The sequence below is a fragment of the Polypterus senegalus genome, chromosome 2, assembly GCF_016835505.1.
Source record: "Polypterus senegalus isolate Bchr_013 chromosome 2, ASM1683550v1, whole genome shotgun sequence".
Classification (NCBI taxonomy): Eukaryota; Metazoa; Chordata; class Cladistia; order Polypteriformes; family Polypteridae; genus Polypterus; species Polypterus senegalus.
Window position 1 is genome coordinate 322,230,275 of NC_053155.1, and position 19,254 is coordinate 322,249,528.

Genomic DNA, 19,254 nt, shown 5'->3' on the forward strand with positions numbered 1-19,254 from the left:
CCGGGGGGGGGAAAAGGGGGAAAGCAAACAATCGGCAGGGGGGGAGGCTCTTATAGCATTGAGGGTTTTAGTTTAAAATTCGGCTCTGTTTGGGGTAGCTTCTAAGCCATCCGCCAATAGCGTCCTTGTATGAAATCAACTGGGCAAACAAACTGAGGAAGCGTGCAGCATAAATTAAAAGACCCATTGTCCATGAAATCCAGAATCAGCGAAAAATCAGCAATACATTTACATATGCTTCATATAAAATCCCGATAGAGCAAAACCGCGAATCAAGGCGTCAGCAAGGGATCACTGTAATCAAGTCTAGCTTATAATGTTGCAAGTTATTGTAAAGCTAGCCACACGATCCGAGAAAAAGTGATTCTAAACATAGAGCCTTTAAAACCGATGGGAGGCTGAGTATATGTTTACTGACGATTGCGGTAAACCCTTGGTCTTATTTGTGGAGCTAATGTGGCTGTAATTACAGAATTTAATCTAAGACGGCACTATGAGACAAAACATCAAGATAACCTGAAAGACCTGATGCACAAGATACAGAAAGCAGAAGAGTTAAAGAAGAATCTGACACTTCAGCAGACGTTTTACCGTGCAAAATCACAAAGTGATTTCAAGTGAAGCTACTTTTATGGGAGACACAAATGCACCAGTGTAACTTGCCCCACTTTCCCTTTTGCCAAGTAATCTTGAACCAAATCGGCCAGCTGGTGTTCCCAAATCACGCTTTGCTGATAAACTGAGCGCACTCAGCATCTGAGTTCGCGAGCGCTTTGGTGACTTTGAAGAACAAAAAGAATTTTGAGTTGTTTCGCAACCCATTTGCTCGATGTGGAAACTGCACCTGTGCAGATTCAGATGGAGGTGATTGAGCTGCAGTGTAATGGCACACTGAAGGCAAATACGATACTGCACGGCCCGCAAGTTTATTCACTCCATTCCGCAGAAATGCTCCAGCTCTGATCAATATGCTCGAACCTTGTGCATGTTTGGTAACATATCTGTGTGAAAGCTCTTCTCAGTCATGAAGACTAACAAAACAGCACACAGAATGCTTCACTGATGAGCACCTGCAGTCCATCCTGAGAATCTCCACAACACAGAACCTCACCCAAAACATAAACAACTTGTTGCCAAAAAAGATGCCACGGTCCAAATCTGATAAAATGACATAAGAGCAAGAAACTGAATGATTTGATTCTTATTGCTGAAAAGAACACATTTTATTTATATTTCCAGGTTTTGTTATATACCATGTTCATATATGAATTTGTATAATTTTGACAGGATATATTTTATGGAGAGCAAAATCTTTTGGGATATTTAAAATTTAAGTTTATTTTTTATATAAAATTACATAAGAATAAAGAAATTTGAACGTTTACTTTATTTCTAACTTGTATAATTTAGACAGGATATATTTTTATGGAGAGCAAAATATTATAAGTTATTTAAAGTTTGAGTTGATTTATTCGGAATAATATTCTGTTGACTAAATAAAAATTCCTTCTGTTTAAAATTTAAATAGAACTTGAACAGATACTGATAGTTCATAATATCCAGCAGACTTGCCGTAAGAGCGGGAGTCATCCGTTTAACAAGCAGCGTATTGCATTGATACAAAATAGCCTGCCCATTAATTATTTAGGAATGGATAAATAAATTAAGATTTTGTACAAATAATGTTTTCATTTTTCTTCCTTCATGTTCTGCACCCCAGCAACAGTTGCTTGCACCCCAAAGACTGTATATATGTATATATAATATATATATGTGTGTGTGTTTGTATATGTAGATATGTATGTATATATATGTTTATATATATGTGTGTATGTATATATATGTATTTATGTGTATATATGTGTCTGTCTGTATATGTATGTGTATATGTAGATATGTATATATATATATATCTATACTAATAAAAGGCAAAGCCCTCCTCACTCACTGACTCACTGACTCATCACTCATTCTCCAACTCCGTGTAGGTAGAAGGCTGAATGGCAGGCTTATTCCTAACAGCTTACTACAAAAGTTGGGCAGGTTTCATTTCAAAATTCTAGCATAAGGTCATAACTGGAAGCTATTTTTCCCCATATAATGTAATGGAGTCTTGAAGTTGGAGATGGCCGTGGAGCGGAGTTTCATGTGACATCATCACGCCTCCTCGTAAGTGCGTAGAGAACAAGGAAGAACTCCAAACAGCAATGAGCACAACGCCATTTCACAATTGAGAAGGCAGAAAAACATTATGAAGCAAAATGATGCATACAAGCATATTCATAAGTACAGCTACTGCGGAAACAAACCAGGCGTGAACCGTAAGTTTATATTAAATTAAGTTCATAGACAGGCTGCCACTAGCGTTTGTAATTTAGTGCCTGCCCATATAAGGCCGTCCATCAGCGCAATCAATACAAACACTGCGGTAAATGTTCAGGGTGAAGGACTGCCTTATGCGAGGAAGATGAGATGGTCAGGGTGGTGTTTGGCACAAACTCATTGAAACTGCAAGAGAAACTTTTAAGTGCGGGTCTTAGCTGACATTACACGAGATGGCACCAGTACAGCTGGGAACCTTTGATGCAAAAGAACACCAAGCGGCTCCACGTGAACTGGACGCTAATGCGCGTAAAAAAGCAACAGTTCCAAAGAGTGCTGAACAAAAACCGAATTACACAACTGAGAAGGCAGCAAAAATATAGGCGTCTTATACATACAATCATATTCATAAGTGCAGCTACTGCGGAAACAAAGCACACGGTGGAAAAAGTGAATGTCCCTGCTAAAGGAAGACAGCGTAAAAAAAAAGCGTGCATGCAGTTTGTCACGTCTCAGATAAAGAGGAAGACGAGCTGTTTATTGATGCAGTAAGGAACTAATCGATGAATGAAACCTCTTATCTTTACACGATTGACAAACCGCAGATGTAACTTGAACACATCCTACATCTGAGCCTGATTGAAAGAAATAATGATAATCAAATCCTTGATGACAGCAACATTCAATAACACTCACAAAACAATTACTGTATATTGACAATCATGTTACGTTATTTTTAAAATGTTTCCTTTCTTTTTACTTCTCCTGCCAATGGCAGGTATTTTGCTATATATATATATATATATATATATATATAATATAAATAGATAGATATGACAACAACACTCATATCAATGACAAAACAATTACATTAACAATCATCTTACGTTATTTTTAAAATGTTTGCTTTTCTTTTCATAACTTCTTTAACACACTACTTCTCCGCTCAAGCTGGTATTCTGCTAGTGTATATATATATAGTGAATGTATGTGTATATATGTATGTGTATATTGTATATATATATATGTATGTATATATGTGTGTTATATATATGTGTATATGTATATATATGTATGGATATTATATATATATATATATATGTTTATATGTGTGTGTTTATATATATATATATATGACAGCAACACTCATCACTCACAACAGTAACAAACAATTACATTGACAATCATGTCGTTATTTTAAAAAATGCTTCCTTTTTTTTTTCATTACTTCTTTAACACACTACTTCTCCACTCGAGCGTGGGTATTCTGCTAGTGTATTATATATATATGAATGTATGTGTATATATGTATGTTATATTTATATATATATATGTATGTATATATGTGTATATATATGTGTATATGTATATATGTATGGATATGAAATATATATATAAAATTATGTTTATATGTGTGTGTGTTTATATATATATATATATGACGCACACTCATCACTTACAACAGTAACAAAACAATTACATTGACAATCATATTCGTTATTTTCAAAATGCTTCCTTTTTTTTTTCATTATTTCTTTAACACACTACTTCCCATGAAGCAGAATTATTTTTATATATATTTTATATATATATATATATTTTATATATATATATATATATATCCCAACATCATGACAATGACAAAACAATTACATGTCAATCATGTTACGTTATTATTAAAATTTTTCCCTTTTTTCTTTACTTCTCAGTTGCATGGGGGTATTTTTTATATATATATATATATATATATATATATATATATATATATATATATATATATATATAAATAAATAGATAGATATGCAACAACATCATATCAATGACAAAACAATTACATTAACAATCATCTTCGTTATTTTTAAAATGTTTGCTTTTCTTTTCATCCTTTTACACACACTACTTCTCTCATTTGAAGTCTGGGTATTCTTAGTGTATATATATGTGAATGTTGTGTATATATGTATGTGTATTTGTATATATATATATATGTATATATGTGTGTGTATATATATGTGTATATGTATATATGTATGGATATGTATATATTATATATATATGTTTATATGTTTGTGTTTATATATATATATATATATATATATATAATTAACACTCATGACAATGACAACACAATTACATTATTAATTATATTACGTTATTATTAAAATGTTCCTTTTCTTTTCATTACTTTTTAACACATACTTCTCCGCTGCAAAGCGAGGTATTTTCTAGTGTAATATACAGTATTCACCAACTCGCAAACACCCAGAAATATTATTATCATTGGATGCAGAAAAAGCATATGACATGATTGAATAAATACTTTTTCTAAATGGAAAATTTGGGTTTCCCCGAACATTTCTATGGGTCAAACACTATCCAACCCAAAAATTTAAATTTGATCAACAACATCTTTCAGACTACTTTAAACAAAAACGGGGGTATAAACAAGGATCCCTTTTTCACTGCTGTTTTGCCTTTTAAAAACCCTGGCAATACACTGTGGGAATGCATCAAAAAAAGGGGGATTATCAGAAGGACTGGAACAGAAAATGTTTGGTACTTTATCAGCCCCAAAAAAAATTCTGTGCCTGCGTCTTAACAGCACCCCGAATTTCAAAATCTCTGGTCTAAAATTAATCTGAAAAAAATTACTCCTTCCAGAAAATTCCCAAGCATATAATATGATATACAGATATATGATTAGATAACCCCCTCCTTTTTTACATTGCAGAACAGTTTAAAACCTTATATCTTTATCAACAAAATTTCCGTCTGCATGGAAAAAAATTAAAACAAGACTTGCATAGATTCAACCCTTCATCCTACTCTGCTGAAGATGAATTACCAAGATCTTTTTATTTAAAAAACATTCCAATACGCTAATAAATTGTTAGATTCAACAATAACCTAAATTTAGGAAATCGAAACATCCACGTATCAAACGACCCTACAAAGACAAAAGGCAGAAGGTGGCATGGTCTCCCCTTCAGTTTATTACTGGGCGTAAAAAAAGCAAAAAAAATGGACACAAATAGTGAACATACACAGGCCTGGGCTCATGTAAAAAAGTGCTACGCACAGAAATGTTTGACCCGTTCAAATCGCGATGTATAAAACCTACACTTGGCTTAAAGCCACCCCTTTTTCCCATGGTACCTCCTGCCTTTGGTCGTCGCAAGTTCCCCGCTGGTTTGCAGACTGGCGACCCAGCGTCAAAGCAGTGCTACTGTTCCTGTGGTTACTCATTATTTTCATGGGCTTTATAAATACACTGAAACTAACCGCATATTGTTTATTGTAAGCTTTGATTGTAATTAACTTGTAACAATATAATGGTCAGGGAACACCCTTTTAGTATTCCAAATACCATAACTGCTTTAGCGTTGTTACTCTCATTCCCCTCCTTCTTCTTCTTCTTTCAGCTCCTCCTGTTAAGAGTTGCCACAGCAGATCATCTTTTCCTATTTCTCTCCTGCACCACTCCGGTATTTATTCACTGTATCTGATGTGAATCACAGCAGCAGTTGATAGTAAAGAATGTGTATAAAACTAAAGGACCCTGTCTCAGCCACTGCAAAACGTTTTAAGCCTTTTCTTACAGACCTCGCGGTTCAAACAGTTTCATCCAAGAACTTTAATGCATTTAATCAATTGCACTTGTAGAACTGTTAGGACGTATAAGTACAATCACCCCCCTGTAAACTACACTCAGTTATAATATCGCACAACCTGAGCCACTTTATAAAGCATTTACAATGATGATGATATCATTTTAAGGTGAAATGCAGCAAAATATGTTTTTAAATATACAGATAAAACTTTAACTTCATTTAAATAATCTATATTCTTCAGTGGGAGTGTCGTGAAGGATAGAATAATTAAACATGTACTCACGAAGATATTTCAATGTTCTTAACGTTTTGAAGAATCGGGCTAAGCTTACAGATGGCCGTCTACAGAAGCTGATTTGGCATCGGTTACTTGGAAAGAAAAGCACTGACTGCAGTGACGGCTAGCCAATATATATTGAATATAAAACAAAAAAAGAAAATAACAACACACAAAAAAGCTTGCGAAAATTTGGAAAAAGTTAAATGCTTGTGTCATGACCCGGGCGGCTATGCCAGTGTCTCCGGCGGCCATCCACGTGCATAAGATAACATATTGACATTGGCGTGAAGGAGCCACGATCTTCCTCTGCCCAGTGCCACCCAAGCCTAGAGCCGACCCTGAGTAATGCTGCAATAAATTTTTTCAGTGAAACACATGTTTAATAACGTTTTAACTCCTATCATCATAAAATGATATCCTTATACATCTCAGTATTTGTTATTCAGAGGCTGTAATATCAATGTCATGGACTCTGTGTCCAGTTGGGGGGAAAGAAGCCGGTTTAAGAAGCAAGTAGTGATTCAAAAAATAGAGCACATAGAAGATCAAATACAAAACAAAACATTTAACGTGCTACTTTAATTACGATGTGATTTGAGAAACTGGTTGAGTAAACGATTTTAAGATGAAGTGTATGATGTTCTTTTTAAATGACAAAAAAAAAACCTACGTGTTTAAAAAGTGGAAATGTCGAGACTGAAGTTGACATTTCGTGCTTTCCCCACCATGTGCCTTTTCTCTGTACCCTAATAAGCTTTCATATGACAGACAGTGGGCTACAACTCGCCTTTTCATTGCGACTTTGATATGTGACTTCTTTTTTATTTCCAGCACTGTGCGATTTTGTGGATGTGAGCTTTCAAGTTTCTCCAACACGCTATGTCACTCAATCAACTTCATTTTGTTGATTATACCACGGTTTATTTGAACAAATAGTATTTTTTTCATTTGCCTCCACTTGGTTTTGGGCTGAAATTCTATATTTTCCCCATGCTTTTCCCATTGTCTTTTCACAGAAGGCTGGTTTAAGGGCGATTTATATTGATTTGCATATTCAAAGGTAATTCTGGGAGGATTTAGCGTAATAATGTGCATGCCAGTGTTAGTTTTCCGCTGATCAGGGATTTATGTAGCGGAAGAAGCTGGAAAGTTGGATCGCACAGATTCCTGCATCTGGATTTTTCTGAAAGCGTACCCATTTTCCTTTTTGCTTACACTATGTTATAGTGCGAGTTCTACTTTCGGCGTTATAAGAGTCCTGGTCCTCAATAGAACTAAAATCCTGCAGTATCTTTATATTCCCTGCTCTGTCCCAATACAAGTTATCGACAATATACTAATACTAATTATGCACCAATTGTGCTTCACTCCTCAGAATATGGAACCAATGTAGAAAGCATTTTGAGATGGAGAACTTTTATCTGTACCTCTGCAAAAAAACCACCTTTTTCAACCTTAAAACATAGGTATTTTTTTTAATATTTGGAAAAAATTTGGGATTAACTTGGGATCTTTATAGAAAATCTTTGCATCCTATAAAAAATTACATTCCAAATTTAACATTCCCACATTTCTTTCATATCTTCAAATTAGGAATTTTTGTTAAACAGAACCTCCTGATTTTTCCTCATCCTGCCCCCCTGTCGATCTGGAAAAATACTGCTCAATCTCAAGGACTAGCCCACGATCTCTGCAATACGGGTATATAAATATTTTACAGTCCCTCTCTTTCAAAGATCCCAGAGGACACTGGGAAAAAAATCTCTCGATCAATATATCAGAAAAGGAGTAGAAAATAGCAATGCAAGAATTCACTCGAGCTCCATATGCGCAAAGCATACTTATTCAACTCACCCTATATAAAGACATCTGTCTCAATAAAACTCTACAAAATGTTTCCAGGGCAAGACCCAACCTGTGAATGCTGCTATCAAGTCCAACCTCACTGGGTCACATTTTTTGGTCCTGCACCAAATTAACATCATTCCTGGCCCAAAATTTTTTTAATTACCTTTCAGATAGTTGGTCTCATCCCTCCAACCCATTAACAGCTGTGTTTGGGGTTCTTCCAGATGGGTTTAAAGTGAAAAGGGGACAAACAAACTGTGATTGATTCACTACACTTTGGCTGCAGGACTGATTTTGCTAAACTGGAAGAATCCTAACTCTCCTCTTTTAAGTCAGTGGGAAACCAATGTTCTAAATTTATTTAAAAATTTGGGAAAAAAATCAAATACTCAGAGGATCTGTACAGATTTTTTCAACATGCAGGATCTAATCAGTAATATTTTAGAATAAGCTCTTAAAGCACAGAGGAAGCAATTATTTCTGCGTTTCTTTTCTTCCCCATCCATCTCTATTGGTTTATCAAACTCATCAATTTAAGTACAGTGCATCTGGAAAGTATTCACAGTGATCACTTTTTCACATTTTCATGTTCAGTCTTATTCCAAAATGGATTAAATAATTTTTTCCTCAAATTCTACACACAACACCCCATAATGAACGTGAAAAAAGTTTCTTGAGATTTTTGCAAATTTATTAAAATAAAAAAATTGAGAAAGCACATGTACATAGTATTCACAGCCTTTGCCATGAGCTCAAAATTGAGCTCAGGTGTATCCTGTTTCCCTGATCATCCTTGAGATGTTTCTGCAACAATTGGAGTCCACCTGTGGTAAATTCAGCTGATTGGACATGATTTGGAAAAGGCACACACCTGTCTATATAAGGTCCACAGTTGACAGTTCATGTCAGAGGGCCCAAAAAACTGAAGTCAAAGGGTTGTCTTTAGCCCTCAGACTGGGGTGACAGTTCATCTTTCAACAGGACAATGACCCTAAGCACACAGCCAGATATCAAAGGTGCTAGGACCTGTGAATGTCCTTGAGTGGCCGAGACCCAAAACTTGAATCCCATTGAACATCTATGGGAGATCTTAAAATGCTGTCGCGCTTCCATCCCAAACCCGATGGAGCTTGAGAGGGGCTGCAAGAGAAAGGCGAAACTGGACAAGGATAGGTATCCAAGCTTGTGGCTTCATATTCAAAGGACTTGAGGCTGAATTGCTGAAGGTGCATCAACAAGTATTGAGCAAAGGCTGTGAATCTATGTACATGTGATTTCAGTTTTTTATTTTTAAAAATTTGGAAAACCTCAAGTAAACTTTGTTTGTCGTAGGGGTGTTGTGTAGAATTCTGAGGAAAAAATGAATTTAACCCATTTTGAAAAGGCTGTAACATAAAAAAATTGGAAAAAGATCTTGCTAATACTTTCCGGGATGTACTATATGTTTAAACTAAGTTTTACTCCTTTGGGCCCTTTTGCTCTCTCTCTCTCAGGGTGGGGTCAACGTTTTATTAATCACTTTTTGAAAAATTGATTGATTTGTATGCAACGAATCAATCAATTTTAAAAAATGGATTAAGAACAAAATTTGATTGATTTTATGGAATGACGCCGATCTAAACCAGCGGTGTTTTGTGGACTTCTGTTCGTCACAGTTTGTCCATAACGAACACCGTGTTCAACATAGGGTGTTCATATGTGCATTTGGGCACCAGGACACCTAGGCCTCAATTCAATGATCAATTTGTGGTGTATGTGGACTGCGGCCCTATGTCTTGGACACTGGGGAGAAAGGGGAGCTGTCAACTGATCCCACCTGGTGGTGAGTTGGCCTGATGGTGGGGAAGATTCAGGCCTGGTGGGCCAACGTGTTGTGGGGGCTGCTGGGAATGCTGGTGGAGTCCCCGTCAAATAGCTTCAACTCCCCCCGAGGGGGAACTGACCACGTCCTGGGGAGGTGGGGCATTCAGCCGAATGGGCTGTTCCGTCCCCTTTTTGGGCAGCTGACGGGCTGTGGCCCAGGTGGTGGGGGGTCTGGCAGCAATCCCGAACCCATTGGTGGACACCGGCAGTGAGGGGTACTGTCTAGCTGAAGAAGGGGTCCTATGGACCTTTTGTCCTTTTGGGTCTCTGGAGGCAGCTAAGCAGGTACCTGGCAGGCCCCGGAATCGGCTCCGTGGTTGCTGAGGCAAAACTCGGGCATGGGAGGAGTTTGGAGGCATGGAGAACATTTTGGGGGCGGCTTGAGTTTCCCTGGCCCATCCGGCATCTCAGGAGGAAGCAGTGCAGTGTCAACACCGTTATGGTGGGGAGGGTCCCTGCTGCCCCTCGACTTCGACGTTAATGGGTTGGTGGGGGTACCAAGACCTCCTCAATCCCACAACATACCTCCCAATGGGGAAGCAGGCAGGGGACTCTGAGGTGGGCTCCCCCATCTTTGGGACTGAGGTCACCGAGGTGGTCAAACTCCTTGGTGGCAGGGCCCGGGTGGATGAGATATCCCCGGAGTTCCTCAAGGCTCTGGATTTGTGGACTGTCTTGTTGACACGTCTCTGAAATGCATGGACATCGGGACAGTGCCTCTGGATTGGCAGACTGGGGTGGTGGTCCCCTCTTTAAGGGGGCGGGGGGTGTGTTCCAACTACAGAGGACCACCTCCTCAGCCTCCCTGGAAAGTATTTGGGGTTCTGGAGAGGAGGTCCGTCGGAAAGTGAACCTCGGTTCAGGAGGAACAGTGTGGTTTTCGTCCTGGTTGCGGGAAAAGTGGACCAGCTCTACACCCTTAGCAGACTCCTGGAGGGTTCATGGGGTTGCCAAATCTACATGTTTTTGTGGACTTGGAAAGCGTTGGCCCCTCCCTCGGGAATCCTGTGTGGGTGCTCTGAGGTATGGTCGGACCTGATAAGACTGTTGGGGCTCTTCAACCAGTGTCCAGAGCTTGGTCAGCATTCCAGCAGGGAAGTCGAGCCCCTTCCAGTGAGAGTTGGGCCTGGGGCTGCCCCTTTTTCACCGATTCTGTTCATAACTTTTATAGAAGGTGTTGAAGGGTCTGGTTTGGTGGACTCAGGATTGGGTCACTGCTTTTTTCAGATGATGTTGTCCTGTTTGCTTCATCAGGCGTGATCTTGAGCCTCTGTGGAGTGGTTCGAGCTGAGTGTGAAAACGGCTGGGATGAGAATCAGCACCTCCCAAAACCGAGACCATGGTCCTCTCGCTGGAAAAGGGGGGATGCCCCTCAGGATTGGGAGAGATCCTGCCCCAAGTGGAGGAGTTCAAAATATCTCGGTCTTGTTCCGAGTGAGGGAAGAATGGACCGTGAGATCGACCAGGCGGATTGGTCGGGATCCGCGTGATGCAGGCTCTGCACGGTCTGTCGTGGTGAAAAAAGAGCTGAGCCGTGAGGCAAAGCTCTCAATTTCAATGGGACCCGTTCCTACTCTCACCTATGGTCATGAGCTTGGTAGTGCCCGGAAAGACAATCCTGAATACAAGCAGCTGAAATGATTTTCCCTCCCGGGTGTCTGGGGTTTCCCTTAAAGATGGGGTGAGAAGCTCAGTCACCCGGGGGCCCAAAATAAAGCCACTACTCCTCCGCATAGAGAGGTCAGATGAGGGGGTCGGGCATCTGATCGGGGATGCCTCCTGGACCACTCCTGGTGAGGTGTTCTGGGCACGTCCAACCGGGAGGAGGCCCTGGGAAGACCCAGGACACGCTGGGCTATGTCTCCCAGCTGCCTGGGAACACCGGATTCTCCCGGAAGGCCCGGAAGAGTGGCGGGGGAGGGAGTCTGGGCCTCTCTTGCTGCGCTGCCCCTGCGACCCACCCCGGATAGCCGGAGAGGATGGATGGATGTATGGAATGATTGCAATAAAATTAATAAAATTTCAAAAAAAAAAGCCTCAAGTGCTCGTTGGAGTTTTCTGATGATCTCATAGAGTTCCACTAGTACCTGGTTAGCATTTGCTGGCGGGGGGTGACAGCAACCACCAGCATGCAACTGTATTCCCTCAGCAGGTAGAAAGGCCGACATCTTACCCATAAAAGCTCTATCAACGGGGAGCAGTGTTCCGCAACTGATTCAGCATTGTACACCACTCTTTTTTTTCCCTCTTCTGCTTCCGATTGCTGGCTTGCATTTTTGCCAGCTCAGCTTCTCAGGCTGCCAAAGTAAGCAAAGGACTGCGGGCGTCTATGTCCCCTGGATATTTTGGCACAGTTTTCAGAAATCGAGCAGGATTTGCCGCTTGTAAATGTATGTGTGGTACTACTATCACTTAAATCTACTTTTCTTATACTAGTTGACAAGACAAAAAGATTAACACTAAACACTGGGGCTCAGCAGCTCTAAACGCAGCCTGCATAGGCACCACCATCTTCAATCTTTTGACATGTAACATATGTAGACAGCAACTGTTGAAACATTTATCTTTAAAAATGACATACGTTTGTGGTTGACATACCTGGAATGAAGTCACTCAATTGTAGGAGTTGGATATGGAAGGAGTCGAAAAAACATGGATCATTATGCATTCTTGCTTGCAAACAAGTTTCCCAAAGAAAGAGAATTCAGTAAAATGCACATCATGCTCTCTTTATAGTTAGATCCCTGTAGAGAAAAGCCAACAAAATGACACCTTTTATTAACTAAAAGATACAATATGCAAGCTTTCGAGGCAACTCAGGCCCCTTCTTCAGGCAAGAGGCAAGATGTAATACAGAAACTGAAGTTTCCTATGTTTATATCCACACACTAGGACAAGAAACAACAATGGTAAATCTTTAAATGAAAAATTGTAATTGTAAAAAATTAATAGGTTCATTTAAAGGGTAAGATTAATTAAACAGGAGAGAGGAACAATGTATGGTCAAGATCTTTTGATAACTGTCCAACAAAAGTCCTTTGAAGTTTGGATGATTTTTTAACACAATATGGGTCTGTAGACAGGTTATCTGTGTCAGTCTGAGAGATGAAAACAGTCCTCATACGCCTCTAAACTCTTGTCTCTATTCAACCCATGTTGTAATGTATTAAATTTTAACATGAGTTTAACTTCCCATTCTTTCTCTCTCTTGTTGTATTTTGAAGTTGCCCCATAAGCACTGTGACTTTAAAGTTCTCTCACAGTGACCATGGCTGTTGAGTAAGGGCGCTACAGGAACATCTTGGCCATGTTTAATGAGGAATCTTTTAAATTCATTCTCTGGCAGGTGTTTGTCCAGTTTCTCCCGCATAGAGTGCAGTGTCAGGACATTTCATGCAGAGAATGGTAGATAACATTAGATGATCTGCAGGAAAATGATCCATTATGTGATGTTCAAGTCGGCAGTTTGGTATAACTATATGGTCTGTATTGTACAGTAGATGTGGGCACTGTTTTACATCTTTTCTGTAGGCAGGAGATGTGCCATTTTCTGTCGGCTCATTTAGGGAGCTTGGACAATTAGTTGCTGAAGGTTTGGTGGTTGTCCTTATGTCGGGAGGTTCAGGAAATACATTTTTCAGTGTTTGGTCGTTGTTTAGCATTGGCTGAAGTTCTTTTAAAATTTTTTCAGTGTTTCAAGATGTGGTTGTAAGTTGACAACAAGGGGATGCGGTTCTTGTTGTCTTTGTTTTTATATTCAGAAGGTTATCTCTGGGTATGGCGTAGCTCTTCTTATTTGAGTGTCTTTGTTTTGGGGTAATACCTTGTTAATGAAATCTGTCTGAGCTCCTGCAGTTTTGATCCCGGTTTGTCAGAAGAAACAGAAGTCACTTCCTTGACCCACCATTCAACTGAAAAAAAACACCCTTGTAACCTGTTTTCACAAACCAACGACAGACAGACCTATAGAAGTGACAGCTTCCACCCCAAGCATATAAGGTGCTCTATTATTTTTAGCCAAGCAATACGGTACAATCGATTTGCTCAGAACCCGAAGACCGGAATGAACAACGGCAGGGAGCTCAGACAAAATTTGGACTTTGTTGGACAGTTATCTTATCCAAAGATCTTGACCATACATTGATCCTCTCTCCTGTTTAATTAATCTTAGTCTAATTAACTTTAAAATTTTTTCATTTAAGATTTTCATTTAAAGATTTACCATTGTTTTTCTTGTCTAGTGTGTGGATATAAACACAGGAAACTTCAGTTTCTGTATTTCATCTTGCCTGAAGAAGGGGCCTAGTTGCCTCGGAAAGCTTGTATTGTAATCTTTTATTTAAAGGCAATAAAATGTGTTATTTTATTGGCTTTTCTCTACATTCATAATGCAACACAGTACAACCCCCTAGTATTTAGATCCTGTAATATCCATCTTTTTGTGTAGTTTGAAAAAAATTTTGCACAATAGTATATTTTCCCTGATCTGCATGTAGGTAAACAAGTGCCGGGAAATTGCCCTCTGTCTTAACACCTTGAAGCTTCATTAGTAGGTCCCCTAACTCTCAGAGCCTCTGATCATTATTAGTGACTTTACCCAAGCTGTCTACTCTTTTTACAATTAGTCTTTTAGCCTACAGCACTAATAAAGTCTTTGCCATGCCATTATAAGCCCTCATTTATGTGCACAGCTCTTACGTGTTTATATGTCCAGCTTACTCATTGCCAAGCCTTTTTCATGAAGAAGTTGATTTCTTCTCTTTCTGTCAAGTGTAAGTCTGTAACAATGTATACAGTCCCAATGATGCTCGCCAGGTTCTGGTTTTTTAGGGTGATTGTCAAACTGTAATAGTCCTGCGATTAACAATTTCTTTGAGATATAAACCAAAAATCATTCATATTTGGCCCCCTTTTCCCGCTTGAGTTTGTCCTGTATCAGCTTGATGGTGAGAATAATGACAGTTCAGGTGGACTGTTGCAATCATAGTGCTCTTCCTTTAAATATGGATTCCTTCTTTTAAAATAGGGCTGTGCTGAATGATGCATCCTGCTGTCCTATTAAAGTGGATCATGGGGCATTTTTTGTGTCAAAGAGCTTCTTGATGGTGACGTTGCATTTGCTGAAAATATTGAAAAGCATTCTGTCCATTTTCTGCAGTCAGCTGATGGCAGCTGAATGTCTTGTAGAGATGCAAGTCTTAGTTCTGGCGATACTGGATGGCTGTTTTTTGATTTGAATTGCTTGTATATATTCTCTTGTGCACTGCATGATTATCGGCTCAAAGCCCTAGTTGGCTGTCAAGTTTTGACTGAGTTCTTCATCATTGTTCTCCGAGTCTCTTCTAAAGCTGCTGCCATCCCTAAAGCTGCTGCAGTCATTTTTTTTAAGTTCAGTGCATCAATGAAGTTTTCCAAATGTGCTTTCTCAGTTTTATCTTCATCTTTAGTTGCAAATGATATTTGTGTTTTGGCTGCTTCTGATTCTGCTCATGCCATTGCTACATCTGTAGAGTGAGAATCTGTGGTGTGTTTAGATCAGACCTGGGCACTGTGGCGGAGGCTGAATGTGGCCCATGGTCTGGTCTGTCTGGCCAAGGGAGGTAGACGGCAAGCACTTGCCAGGGCATGTCAGTCTGTATCATAGCTAGTTTGGATTGTGCAGATGCAGATCAAAATTGTTATGTAGGGAAATTGTGGGAGATTGCATCAGAAAGGAATAGGATATAAATGAGGAAACTGAAGAGTTGCATCAGGGGTTCTAGAGATTGTTCATGTTATATTGAATAAAGAAAGATGCATTTGTTTCAATCTGTGCCCTGTCTGCATTAGTGCAAAGCACAAAAAAAACTGAGGGTAAAAAATGAAAAGTTGTGCAGAAAACAGATTATTCAACAAATGCTGGACTCCCACATATTTTTCAAAAGGTTACTGGTAAACAATCTGTTTGGTATGCAAAGAGCACATCACTGCATTCAAGGACTACAACCTGGAACTGTCACTTCAAGACCAAGCAAACTGAAAAATACAGAAAATTATCTGAAGAGGAGAAGTTGGGGGACTGAAGGGTTTTTAAAGCTAAACTAAAAAAGGGAAAGTATTTTACAAAGCTTCATATAGAAAAAAGAAGCTATATATTAGCCCCAAAAATTAAAGTAAAAAAACTTTTTTGTGGAGAATTTTTTAAAGAGTGCATATTCACTCAAAGAAAAAATACATTTGAACATTTTTCCCTCTTGGGAGCAAATGGTTACAAGCGGTTGGGGGAAATTGCAGAGAATCTGGTAGTACAACTGAAGTACAATGTGAAAATGTTGACTTTTCCTTGGCTTAGGGTGAGAACTGGAATCAGGAATTCAAACTATTCCCTTGGTGGGCGCTTGCCCCTGGCGCGCCGGGCCCGCACTGAAAAAATTATTATACTTTATACTATTATAAAAGTTACTTGCTTTCTTTCCAATAAAAACTTTAAAAATGTAACAATTAAAGTTGAAAGAAAAACAATTTTTTCCCCTACAATCTCCTTAAATTGGGGTCCAGCCTCTTAGCTAGGTCCTTATATTATTATTTATCCATCCATCTTTTTAAAAACCCCTGAATCCAAACACAGGGTCGGGGGTCGGGAAAATCCCACCCAAACACGGGGCAAAAGGGCGGGGAATTCCGGGGCAGGTGCCAACCCACCGGGACACACACAAAACACCCCCTAGAGCCAATGTAGAATCCAATCCCAACCTGCATGTCTTTGGACTGTGGGGAAACTGGGGGACCCGGAGAAAAAACCCAAAACAAACGGGGGGGCCCAAAATCCGGGGGGGGCCTGGGGTAACCGGGTCTCCCAACTGTAAGGGGGCCCCCACTGCCATCATGCCCAAACACTTGGCATCTCTTTTGTAACCAGTTTTCAATACGGGGAAATCTTGTGCAGCTGCAACTTTTTGAGGGGGTGCTCATACAAGTCTTGGCGTGTGGGGTTTTTTAGCTTTCATTAACAAAACAATTGCTCCAAAGGTAAATGTTTTAACAAAACAGTTTCCCCTGCCAACATGGATCTGCCCCTACGAGGGGGGCAGGTAACAAAACCAACAACCCAAACCCGGGATTTTTGCCACAGAATAGAATCTATGCAGTTCAATCAATTCCATTTGGAAATTCTCGGATTTCAACGTTGTAATTGTGCGAAACAGCACAAAATCCCGTTTGTGTAAACTGAAATCTCAAAAACGCTCACATTGCTCAAAAAAGTTGGAAAACAAATCCTTCAAAAATCTTTTTTTTCCTAATTTTTTTAAATTTATATTGTAAAATAAGCCGATATGCAAAAAACCCCCACCTACACTAATTATCAAACTCAAAAACACAAAAAACTGTTAATAAACAGTTCCCAACCTCTCGCGTCCATTTCAGATCTTCACCTGTCTGCACTAACTTTCGTTACAATACTAGCACATAATTACACAAAACTAAAAGCAAAAAAAAGCATGAAAATATACAAGCTATTACTACTCGTGATGGTCAGTTTGCCCAGTGGCCAGTCTCAGTAGCCCAGCCAGTAGTGTAGCCCAGTGGTCTGCAACCTGTTGGACCCCAAGGCCCGCTTTACTAGAAGAAAATTTTTTCCAGGGACCGTGGGTTGTTGGGGGTTGGAGTTTGGGGGTGATTAGGGGGGGTTTGAGGCAGTTTAATACACAATTTTTTTCATTTCATTATTATTAAGTTATAATTTAGTAATAGAAATTAAACAGCTTACCATAATGCAGAATCAGTGAGAGCCCTGAGCTTGTTTTCCTGCAACCAGGGATCCCAGGCGAGGATGGAAGACAGTGACCCCGAGAAGTGTGTTGCTTATGTTCAGTGTACTCCATAATCTCGTTTTGGTTGCTGTCACTGCAGAAAAGTGCATCAAAGATAGGAGTTGGAAATGGAGCAGCTTCAATAGCTTCTTTTGCGTTATTTTAATCTTTCCTGGGTTTTGCTGCAGAATTTTCTCTGCATTTCCTTGCATGATACATTTTAGGGGTGCAATGATTTCCCAAACGATGGCTAAAGCACTGCCCGTTAATTGGGTGGGAGGAATTCAACGTGAACATTATCTAAGTCGGAAGCATGTTGTGGTCAAACAGTTATCAATCAGAAGCCAAATTATCCTTTTCTTTTTCTTCATATTGTGAGGTTTCTGAACTCTTTTGGGATCTGGGTCCCCCCCCCGGAACAGCATGTAAGGTTTTCCCTTTGGCCCAAATTGCCATGTGTGAGATTGTTTTACCCCCAAGGAAAAAACCCTATATATTCTTGAATAGCCCCGTTAATATCAATGTTTCTTGAACCATCACTGCCCACATCGGCTTTTTCAGGCTTCAAATGCAGGGGACATATTTTTAAACCGAGATTTTTTTCTTTTTGATATATGGGGGTTTCTATAAAAGGGTGATAATAAATTTAAAAATTCTAATGGATTTTTTAAATTTTGGGGAAAAAGGAAAAGGTATCCAAAACCCCCACAAAACAAAACACAAAAAAAAGTATGAGGAAAGTTCAAAAAAGAACTTTTTTTTCGGTGTTTCTGTTTGGGGATCGGAAATGCCCCTTGAGCGGACCCAGAACAACTGCTCGGGATGATTCATTCAAGCATTCAAAGGGCACATCATTGTAATGAAAGTATCTGCTGCTGAATGTTTGTGTAAGGATTTCTGTGCTTTTGCAAAAGGGAAATGGAAACATAAAAAACTTTGTTTTAATATCTTTACCCCTTGGGGAAAAGGGCCAGGTTCTAAAATGTCCCCGTAAGGGCACCTTTTTGTGTACCCCTTTAAAAACCGGCCAGTTTTGCCGGGCCCCCTGATGGGGCCCTGGATTTTTAGTAACACTTTGGGCCGGGGTTTAATTTTTGAGTAAAAGGGGGGGAAAACCAGGGAAAACCCGTTTTTTCGGGCAAAAAGGAAAAAATAAAAAAAGGACAAATGTTTAAAAAAAAAGTAAATTTTTAAAAATTTTTAACAATCTTTTACAAACCCCCAAAAGGGTTTGGGGGGAAAAAACCCCGGGGGTTTGAATTTTAATTTTAAAAGAAATATTTTTTAAAAGGGTAAAAAATTTAAATGGGGGAAAATTTTACAAAAAATTAATTTGGAATTTTTTTGAATAGATTTATGCAATTATTTATTGCATTTTTATGGTTCTCCTTATTTAAGGAAAATATGGGAAAAAAAAAACCCCAAAAAAGATATTTTTCATTTTATTAAAATCTTTGAAATCGCCTAAAAAATAAGGGGTTTTTTGGAAAAATCTTAAATTTTCGGGCGGGTTTTTTCCCCTAAAGGGGCTAAAAAAATT